Genomic DNA, 10106 nt, shown 5'->3' on the forward strand with positions numbered 1-10106 from the left:
AGGGAGTGAGGGAGGGGCTGGCGGGGAAGGGGGAGGGCACAGGGAGTGGGGGAGGGGTGCCTGGCACAGAGGGAAGCACGGTCTGGGCACCCGCCAGACTTACATCAGGCATCACCCCCCACAGCGCTGCCTCCCTGGGCCGGCTCATCCCCCCCACGGCCCCGGCTGGCTCATTCCCCACGACCGCCCCCCCCCACGGCCCCGGCTGGCTCTTCCCCCCACCTCCAATGGCTCCAACGCCTGGGCTGAGTCACCCCCCCACACACATGCACCTGGCAGCCCGTGTCCCCCTCCCCCCAAGGTGCGGCGCTGACCCCTGGGCCACTTGGCCTCTGCTTTGCTCAGCGCCGTGCCCTGACTGGCCCCTCCCTGGCCAATGTCCCTTCAGGGCACCCATCGTAGCCGCATGGGGCTGGCGCAAAGGCAGGCCTGGCCAGGGGGGTGGGGCCGGTCTGAGGGGGCTGGGGTGCAGGAGGGGCTTTGCACCTGTGCGGGGGTCCCCGGGGAGCAGGGGGGCTGGTTCGTGGCCCCTCATCCTGCACCACCACCGGAGCCGCGCAGGCGGTTACAACAGACACCCCAATAGCCCAAGTCACTACCCGCAGCTACGAAGCCAGCGCTCTGTCCGGCGCCTCAGGGCGGGGCAATGGGGCCTGTGAGCTGAGTTCCTACAGCTGCCTTTGGGTGCCCAGCCCTCGGCCCTGCTCCCCCCTCACTGCTGTGCCTGGTCATTCCTGCCGCTTGCCAGCCGCGTGTATCTCCGCTCCGTGCTAGCGTAGTGCCCTCGCCCCACCGCTCTGTGCCCGACTAGTTATCGCGAACTCCAGCCACCACGGGAACCTCCCACAACCGTGACTTGTACAAAACCCGGGCAAGAGTCTCCCCCACTGCCCGCCTGGCACTGGTCTTTCAATAAATATCTGCTTGGTGTGACCCCGCGGGCTGGGCCGTCTGTCAGCAGCCCCCCAGCAGGGCACCCCCCCTCAGCCGTTCGGGGGGGGACGACAGCCAGGGTTCCTGTCTCCTCCCTTCTGGAGGTGGGTCACTGTATATGCAAACCAGGCTCCTCCCTCTAGTTCATGCCAGTTCCTCCGTCAATGTGTCAGCGTCAGGAAACCCACCTGCCCACCCCGGAAATGCAGCCACCTCTGGGGTGGGAGGTAGCTGCTGTTTAACACCCATACAAAGGGCACTGGCCGGTTACAGTCAGGGCCCAGATCCCTGGCAGGGCCCCCAGGCTCCGTGCTCTGGTGCTGAGGTTCGGTACCAAGATGCCCTGGGGCTTTGGTTTCTTGTCACTTCGGGGCCCCAGCTATGCCAGGCATCAGTCCGCGTGCAGGGCCATGGGCCAACACAGATGCGGCGATGCCAGCACAGAGAGAGCCGAGCCCCACCCTCCAGCCGGGCGAGGGCCTCATCTGCACCAGCAGCCCCCCGCCACGCGGCTTCCCTGGCTGGCACTGGGGGGCGCCCGAGCGTGGGGGGCAGAGGGGCAGGACTGCTGGGCACATGACTAGCAGCTTGTCATGGAGTCCCTGGGCGATGCTCTGGAACTGCTCCCTACGAAGCCCGTCAGGACTCTGGGGAAGTCTCCTCGCTCTGAGCAGACTGTCTTCAGGCCAAGCAGCTCACACAGCTTCACCTTCCTGGGTCTGACCTTGGAGCATTCAGCATCCCCTGCCCCTCCGTGCACTTCCCACAGCGAGTCCGCCCAGGTGGGGTCCTGGGGAAGCCACAGGGCCTGCACCCCCACTTCGCAGTCAGATGTGACTCTCAGCCAGCCAGTAAAACAGAGGTTTATTAGATGACAGGAACAGGATCTAAAACAGAGCTTGTAGGTACAGAGAACAGGACCCCTCAGCCGGGTCCATTTTGGGGGGCAGTGAGCCAGACACCCACGTCTGCACTCACCCCTCGTCCCCAGCCAGCTCCAAACTGACTCCCTCTCCAGCCCCTCCTCCTCTGGGCTTTGTCCCTTTCCCTGGGCCAGGAGGTCACCTGATCTCTTTGTTCTCCAACACCTTCAGCTGGCACCTTTGTAGAGGAGGGGCCCCGGGCCATCAGGAGACAGGGTGTCGGCCATTCTCTGTCCAGCCAGCATCACACCTGCCCTCTAGGGCTCTGCAACAATCACACCCCCTTCTCCCACCACCTAGAGACTTAAGAACTGCATAGGGGAAACTGAGGCACCCACACAGTATTCAGAGAAAACATGAACATTCCCACTTCATCACACAGACACTGGTTGAAAGGCTAGAGGCCATTTTACACTAGCTGGTGCGGAAGGCCAAAGCCATGTTGAGGGCGGGGGGGGGGGGGGCGGACACAAGCTGCAGCCCCCTCATAGTGCACAGTGCAAGGCAGGCCCGGCAGCTCGCCAGGAACTTAGCTGGGTCACCAGCATCGCACCAAGCCCTGGGGCCGAGCTGCAGGAGAGCCCAGCAGGCGCGGCCTGAGGGGGGGCAGCTAGCGGGTGGGTAACCGGCCAATTGGCGAGGGGCCACCTGGTCAGACCCCCCCTGTCTCTCCCTGTATTCCCCCCTCACAGGCAGCCCCACCACACACGTCTTGTTACAGGCGTCCCTGGCTTGGCTCCTTGGGCAGTTCCCCTCTGCAGGGTCGGCATCTTTGGCATGTTCAGCCTGGGCAGGGCCTGCACCACGCGCCCCTCGCCACTGGTGCAGCCTCCTCCCTGGTCTCTGACAGTGGGGGCCCCTCAGCAGAGGGCACAGCCTCATGCCACACAGGCCTGCTGCCCCATGGCCTTCCTGACTTGCATCGCCCATTCCCACACCTGCCTTCCTAGACCAGTCCCCAGCTGCCACTGAGCAAAGCCCAACACAGCACGGCAAATTGGGCTTGACAGTGGGACGAAGTGGGGGATTGTCTTAGTGCTTGGCATGAATACTGTGTGGGGCTCAGTTTCCCTGTGTGCTGTGTGTGTAACGAGGGGGTGGGAGAGGGCGTTTATTGTTGCAGGGGACCAGGTGTGACCTCACCTAGCAGTTGGGATCCCAGACAACTGCCTGGAGATGGGAACCCTAGTGACCAGGGACCTGGTGACTGAGAGGCCCAGCCCAGCTTGGCAGGCAGCCAGTTCTGGCCAGTGGGAAGACAAAGGGCTGAGGAGAGAGGACCCTGGTGACCTGACCAGCCGGTTCCAGCCAGTGGGGAACAAAGGATGGAAGAGAGGAGGCCCAGGCGACCTGTTTGCCTGGGACCGAAGACAAAGGACAGGGGAGGAGCTGTTGGGGGAGATGATATTGGATGATTGGCTGGAAGGAGGGAACGGCTGGACTGGGGCGAGAGAGCAGCCGGAGCCCTCCTGGATGCAGGAGAGACCTGGATGTCCTGGGCTGAGGGGTGCTAGGCTTGAGAGCCTGGAGAGTTTCCAGTGCTGGGTTCAGATGCTCAATAAACTCTCCTGCTTTATGCTCGCTGAGAGTCACTCCGGTCTAGAGATCAGGGCTGCATTATTCCCTCTGGGGGTGGAGGCCCTGGGGGTCCAGAGCACGTGGACTCTGACTCCATCCGAGCGTCTCTGGATTTACATAGAGCGCGGGACTGCGAGCAAGCTCTGGCCCATCGGTACAACTCCCTCCTGCAGACATGGCTGTGCAGGGCTCCAAGGTGCCAGTGGGGCTGGAGGCCAGGAGCAGGTGGGAATACAAAATGGGCTAGCCGTGCTGGTAGTTGCATGGCCATGCATGTGGCCAACTTGACACGTGTGTAGTTTGCATGTGGCCAGCTCACCAAGCTCTGTGGATGGGGCCTGGCCTCGTCCCGCCCACCAAATCCCAATATGTGGAAGGGCCAAGGCCCAACCCCTGCGGGACCCCGTAGGAAAGAGCCCAGTGGCGGATGAGACCCCGTGTACAATTACACTGAGATCTGTCACAGCCTCACAGGCCCCGTGCTCGCTCGGCTCCATACAGTCCCCTTCAATGTGACAGCCCTTCTCACAGGGGGGGCGTTCTCTCTCAGGTTTACGCTGTAGGCCCTTCCATCTCCTGGAATCGCACCTCTCTGAGCCTTCAGCATGCCCGCCTCCTGTCTCTCACCGTGGGTGGGGTTGCCTGGCTCCAAATTTACACTGGGTGGGGGCTTATGGCCCTGTTTAGTCTCAGAAATGCCTTGGTCAGCCTGTTTATGGTCGCCGTGCCACCAGCCGTGGGTACATTTTCTCAGGTTGCTCTGAACACGTCTCTTTGCCTTGGAACCTTCCAGCCAGGGCAGCCAGTCTGGCTTGCTTGCTGTGCCCTTGCTCTGCCAGCTCACTTGGCACCGTGCAAGGCTAGGCCCAGCTGCATGGGAATCTAGTCAGGCGCTCTCTGGGCGCTCCCAGGCCCTGGTGCTTTCAGCGTTGCCCTCCAGCGCACGACAGCAACTCTGCAGCATGAGCACGCCTGCTTCCATTGCCACTAAGCCCCATCCCAGTGTGTGTGTGTGGCCAAGCCCTGGCTGAGCCATGCGTGTCACCCCCCCACAGCCATCTGGGACCTGTCAGCCCCAAGATGAGGGCCTGTGAATGTCTGAATCCCAAGCTGGCCTAGTGCAGGAGCCATTGGGACAGACCTCCACCACTGCCTCCCAGCTCTTGCCTGAGCTCCCAGGCCTGCACTGGGCTTGAAGCCATAGACACAAAACTGGCTAGTGCGAGGCTGCTGCTGTGGCCCCCACATCAGGGCAGGAGGGGCATGTGGCGGGCACATTTCCCTGGTGGAGGCTGGGCCTCGCACAGCAGCCATTGGCCCACACAGCTAGTGAGAGCTGGGTGAGGAGCCTGTGGTCCTCGTCTCCACCAGGCTCTGGCCCTCAGTAAGGCCTGAGGAGGGCAGTGACACAGGCACCCCAGTCACGGCAGCTGGAGGTCAGGCACCTTGCTGAGGCATTTGGATCCTGTACTCAAGTTGTGGCAGCTAGACACAAGGGCTGGTGACTGGTTTGCAGCCCCAGCTGGGCATTCCCTCCTCCCCCTGAGGGCTGTTCAGCCAGCGAGTGCCACAGCGGGATACGCATGAGGGGTTTTGGCTCCAGTTCCTGCACTGGGCAGCTGACATTAAGCCCTGCAGCTCCTCTGGGTCTTGGCTGGCCTGTGCCGTTTCCTTGGTCCCCCTATGCTTGGCCAAGTGGTGCTGCTGGCTGGAAGGGGGACTGCCCAGCGGCTGTGACTGACCCTGGCGGAGAACGCGGGCAATGCCCGGCTGACTCCAAGGGTCATGCAGACTCTCTCTCAGCTCTTGGAGTGCAAGCCCCGAGCTAGGGACTGTGGGGCATGGGTCAGCTGCCTGGGGAAACCTCTCCTGCCTTGCTGGTGTGGAGCCCTCCCCAGACTCCTGGTTCTTTCCCTGGGGCAACATGCGCTGCATAGTGGTAACCTGAGCACTGGGGGGTGGGGGCTGCTGCTGCACTGTGCAGGGCTGATGTCAGCATGCCCAGCCATTTCCTCATGCCATTCCATGTACCCCACCTCCAGGGACTGGGTCAGACGCCCCAGGCTCATGTCCCCATCTGCTTGTCTGGGAGCGGTCTCACTGTCTGGCCTCACCCGAGGGCAGAGCTCCAATCCAGGTGTCCAACTGTCCCAGCTCAGGGCCCCTGGTGCTGGACTTCATGCCATCCCACAGCCCAGCAAAGCTCCCATTTGGGAGCCTTTAGGGTGCGGTGTGGGAAGCCACGGTCCAGCCTGGCCTTGGAGTCAGGCCGATTGATTGTGGTTGGCTAGGGTGTGGGCAAGATAGTGCTGTAACCTGTGGGGATTTACTGCCGGGGGGTGGGCAGGGTGTCAGGGTGGGGTCGGTTTTGTGCCTCTATTGGTTGAGTGAAGATTCTGTCCCAGTGAGAGCCTCCAACTGTGGCGCAGGAGCCGCAAATGGCTCATTAATGTGTCTCCTGTGGCTCTTAGCAGCACATGCTGTTAAAGCTCTTGTGATTGAATTAGTAACCAGGCTGAGCTATTAACCAATCAGGATGTGTCTACTATGTCATTAACCACTTGTAGTTGATAAAATAATAATATTTGGTCAGTCAGTTTGCTGTGCGAACGATAGAGATAAACTACATATTTCCCATCATATGGGTTAAATATGACTCTATAGCACTAACAGTAACTGAGACACTGAATTCCCACACCTGCAGTTCTTCGGGGAATGTGGATGGCTAATTTGGCCCCTGAACCGCCGAGGTCCATCACTGTTCTACACCCGTGCATAAGCATGTGATGAGGCGCAAACAGATGCCCACAGACTCACAGTCCGGGGGTGCTGCGCCCTGATCTGTTCACCCTAGTCCCAAGCCAGCAAGAGCAAAGATACAGCCCAGAACACCACAAAAGGTTTCTTATAAATTTATTACATAATAATAATAATATAATAATAATAATAATAATATAAGAAACATAGATCTCTGTGGGGTGTGTGTATCACAACGTTGAGGGGAAGGAGGTGCATGGGCCACACCTCCATGACTCTGGAGAAGGAGAAATCTCCGAAAATCCATACAAAATAAGGTGTGAAGTCAAACTGACCCTGTAAAATTTAAAAAACCAAACCAAACCAAACCAAACCAAAAACCCACAGGTGAGTTTGTCTAGGTGAAAGAACAGGGCGTGTATATGTATGTGTGTGTGTGTTGGTAGGGGCATGTGTGCGCGTGTGAGACTGGAAAATTAACCCACACTTTGTTTCTAGTTCCAAGCAGGTGTAGCTGGAAAAGCTTTTAACCCTCAGGAGCAAAGTGTTCAAGGTTTTGAGTCTTCCTTGTTTTAATGTCTAGAAATACAAACAGAAGAGCATGAATAACAAAAAATTAATGAATTTAGTGTGGACCAAAAAAAAAAATTGACACCTTAAAAAAAAAAAAACAAAAAAACAAAGCAAAAACGTTGTCCTCAGTTTATACAGAAGATACCAAAAGTCATTGAGAAGCCATGAGAAATCACAGTCACCTCAGCACATGGCAAATCCTGAGCCACTCAGGATGTCCTGACAGATGGGTGCGTTTGTTCTCGACATGAACCTGATGCTAACGTGTCTTGGTTAGCTCCCTTTTCCTGGGTCACTCGGCCTTCCCCCCAAATGGCTTTTCAGAATGAGCTGTTCCACTCTGTCTGGAGACGGTGGGAACAGAAATGCCAATGCAGCTAGAATAGGTATAAAGTCAGGAAAGCGCTATCTACACATGGAAAAAATCCCCTTTGCTTCAGCTGAGAAAACAAGGTTCTGGAGCAGCAGCTGCGGTAACTGGCAAGTTACACTTCTGCCAAGGGGAGTCTAGAAATGACCATGGGACAAGGCCACTGGGGGCCAGCAGGACTTTATGCAACCTGGGAAGGTGGCCAGCTCCGAACTGGACATCTGTGGGTGCAAATGATGCCTAGACAGTCGTCACAGCCAGCAGACCACAGATGGGGCTCTCAAGAATGAGCCCTGGGCAAATGTTGCTGAACTATGGGATGTGACTCCCCAAGAAGTCAATGAAACTGTGACGCAACCAAGGCTCTGTACAGACCTCAGCATGACCCATGGCTTTCACTGGGCAGCCAAGACAGGGGAGACCCTCCCAAGCGTCCTGTGTGCACCAGAACCGGGGGTTTCTGACCATGTCTCGGATTGATACAAAATGAGATTCTGTCGTCTGACGCGAGGAAGAAGGAAGCAGAGCTATTGAACTAGCCTCAGCCTGTCACTGCCTTAGATTAAGCATCAACAGCAGCAATTGCCTTTGGAAATTAACGCACATCTCAAGAGAAACCCAGCCCAGCTGGTCAACCTGCAGCCTAGCAGGTGATTTCCTTGCACTGGGGCTGCAGGCAGGGAGCATTTTGCAGGCGTCTGCTGCGGAGAGACGTCTCCAGAACTCTATGGTGTCTCATCAAAGGCACATGCCTCTGGGGCGTCTAGCGCGTACAGGGAGGGTGCTGTGTCCGTTCCGCAGAGCTGACACATTTAACTGCAGTCATGCACCAGGGGCAGGGGGCAGGAGGATAATAAGAGGAACCAGCCAATCTTGTCCTACAAGAGGAGGGTGACCCATAAGAGGGGAAGAGCTTTTTGCATGGGCCAATCGGTACCATGCTGCATGTACTGGGTGGGCAGGGAAACGGGGTGTTGGCTGATAGAGCTGGGTAGGCCCTTGTTGGCCAGAGACGTTTTCAGCGCAGGAAAGAGTTTAGCCACTTTGGTTGGACGTTTCTTTCTTTTGTGTTATGCCTGTCTGGGACTAGCCGTGGTGTCCCCAGGACTGACAGCTCCAGAGGCCTCAGTCTAGTGTCAGGAGATCACGCAGTGTTTGCTAACACAGGTACGGCTGCAGCTGCTTAGTGGGATGGAAGCTGAGAAGCACCCGGGCGGCGCTGTGCAGTCAGCAGAGGTGCTGCGTCTGCCATTTCCAGCCCTCTCATGGAATAAGAACGCCATGGGGGAGAGCGCATCAGAAATGGGTGAAGGTCTCCAGCTTTCCCCGTCCCAGGCTGAACACGCTGCAGACAAGGTAGGGTCTGCAGGCTTGTGGCCTCCAAGAGCAGGAGGCAGGGTGCAGGCAGGGTCTCGACAGGTTTGCCCCAGAAACAGCTGCAGAAGGGACAAAGACCCAGAGTTCATAGAGCATGAACTAGAATTCAGCCTGCACTCAGGCTAACACAACCAGTAATACTGCAACCCACCCCTCAGGCGCCCAAGAGCCAGACGAGGCCTGTAAGCTGCCAAGGGGGGCCCAGAGATCCAAGATGGGGCTTGCCAGGACAGCTGGGGAGAAGCGTATGAACCACACCAAAGAGGAAAGTTTGCTTTTCCGGCTCGTTGTTCAGCAGGCTCGGGGATCACCCTCTCAGCCTGGGGCATGATGACATGGCTGCAGTCTGCAACCGAGGGGCCTGCTGCCAGATTGAGGAGCTGCTGGGAGCTCTGGGCAGAGTTTGCGTCTTGGCTGGGGAGCTGCGCTGGGTGTGAAGGGAAGCAAGGCCTAGCATGGGAGCTGAGGCGCTGGGCAAAGGGTCAGTGCTGGAATGGGAAATCCTGTCTGGTAGCAACTGTTAGGCCCTGGAGTGAACGACAGGATACCACCGAGTCTCACTGTTGAGTACTGGGGAGAAAGACTAGCAAGGGGCCCTGGTGAGACAGGCAAGGCTGCAAAATGTTTAGCACTGGACACGTGCTGCATGAAGTGGGCTTTTGGGTGGTGCAGGGCTTGTGCAGGCTGCAGGGAGCCAGCAGCATTTGCTGGTGAATGGGGCTGGATGCTGACAGTGTGGCTGTATGTGGAGGGTGCTGGTATGGGCATGGATACTGTGTGTGATATCACGTATGACGGTGGTGGGGGGGCACAGTGTATAGGACAGGGGACATGGGGGGTTGGGGAGGGGTGTAGATGAGTTGGATATGGGGCTAGATGTCATGTATGGAGGGATATAGTATATGAGGATGGGGTACAGTGTATGGGGCTAGGGTTGTGGGTATGGTGTGTGGAGATAAGGGGCTGGAGTATGGTGTATGAGGATAAGGGTTGATTATGTATGGCAATATGGGGCAGGGGAGTGCATTTACAGTGTCTGGAGAGGTGTATTCTGGGAGATACAGTGTGTGGGTAAAGTATATTGGAATATATGGCTGGGGATGGGTACAGGAGTACTGTGTGCGGTGATGTGGGGCTCGGTACGAAGGGCTGGTGGATGGGACTTGGGGCTGGATATGAAGGGCTGGTGGATGGAATGTGGGGCTGGGACATGGGGCTAGTGAATGGGGCTGGGTACAAAGGGCTGGTGGGTGGGATGTGGGGCTGGGTATGAAGGGCTGGTGGCTGGGACGTGGGGTTGGTGGATGGGACGTGGGCCTGGGTACGAAGGGTTGGTGGATGGTACGAAGGATTGGTGGATGGGTACGTAGGGCTGGGTATGAAGGGCTGGTGGCTAGGATGTAGGGCTGGTGGATGGGATGTGGGGCTGGGTATGAAGAGCTGGTGGATGGGATGTGGGGCTGGGACATGGGGCTGGGACGTGGGGTTGGTGAATGGGATGTGGGGCTGGATACAAAGGGCTGGTGGCTGGGTACGAAGGGCTGGTGGCTGGGACGTGGAGCTGGTGGATGGGACATGGGCCTGGGTACGAAGGG

Source organism: Trachemys scripta, chromosome 1 (assembly GCF_013100865.1).
Source record: "Trachemys scripta elegans isolate TJP31775 chromosome 1, CAS_Tse_1.0, whole genome shotgun sequence".
NCBI lineage: Eukaryota > Metazoa > Chordata > Testudines > Emydidae > Trachemys > Trachemys scripta.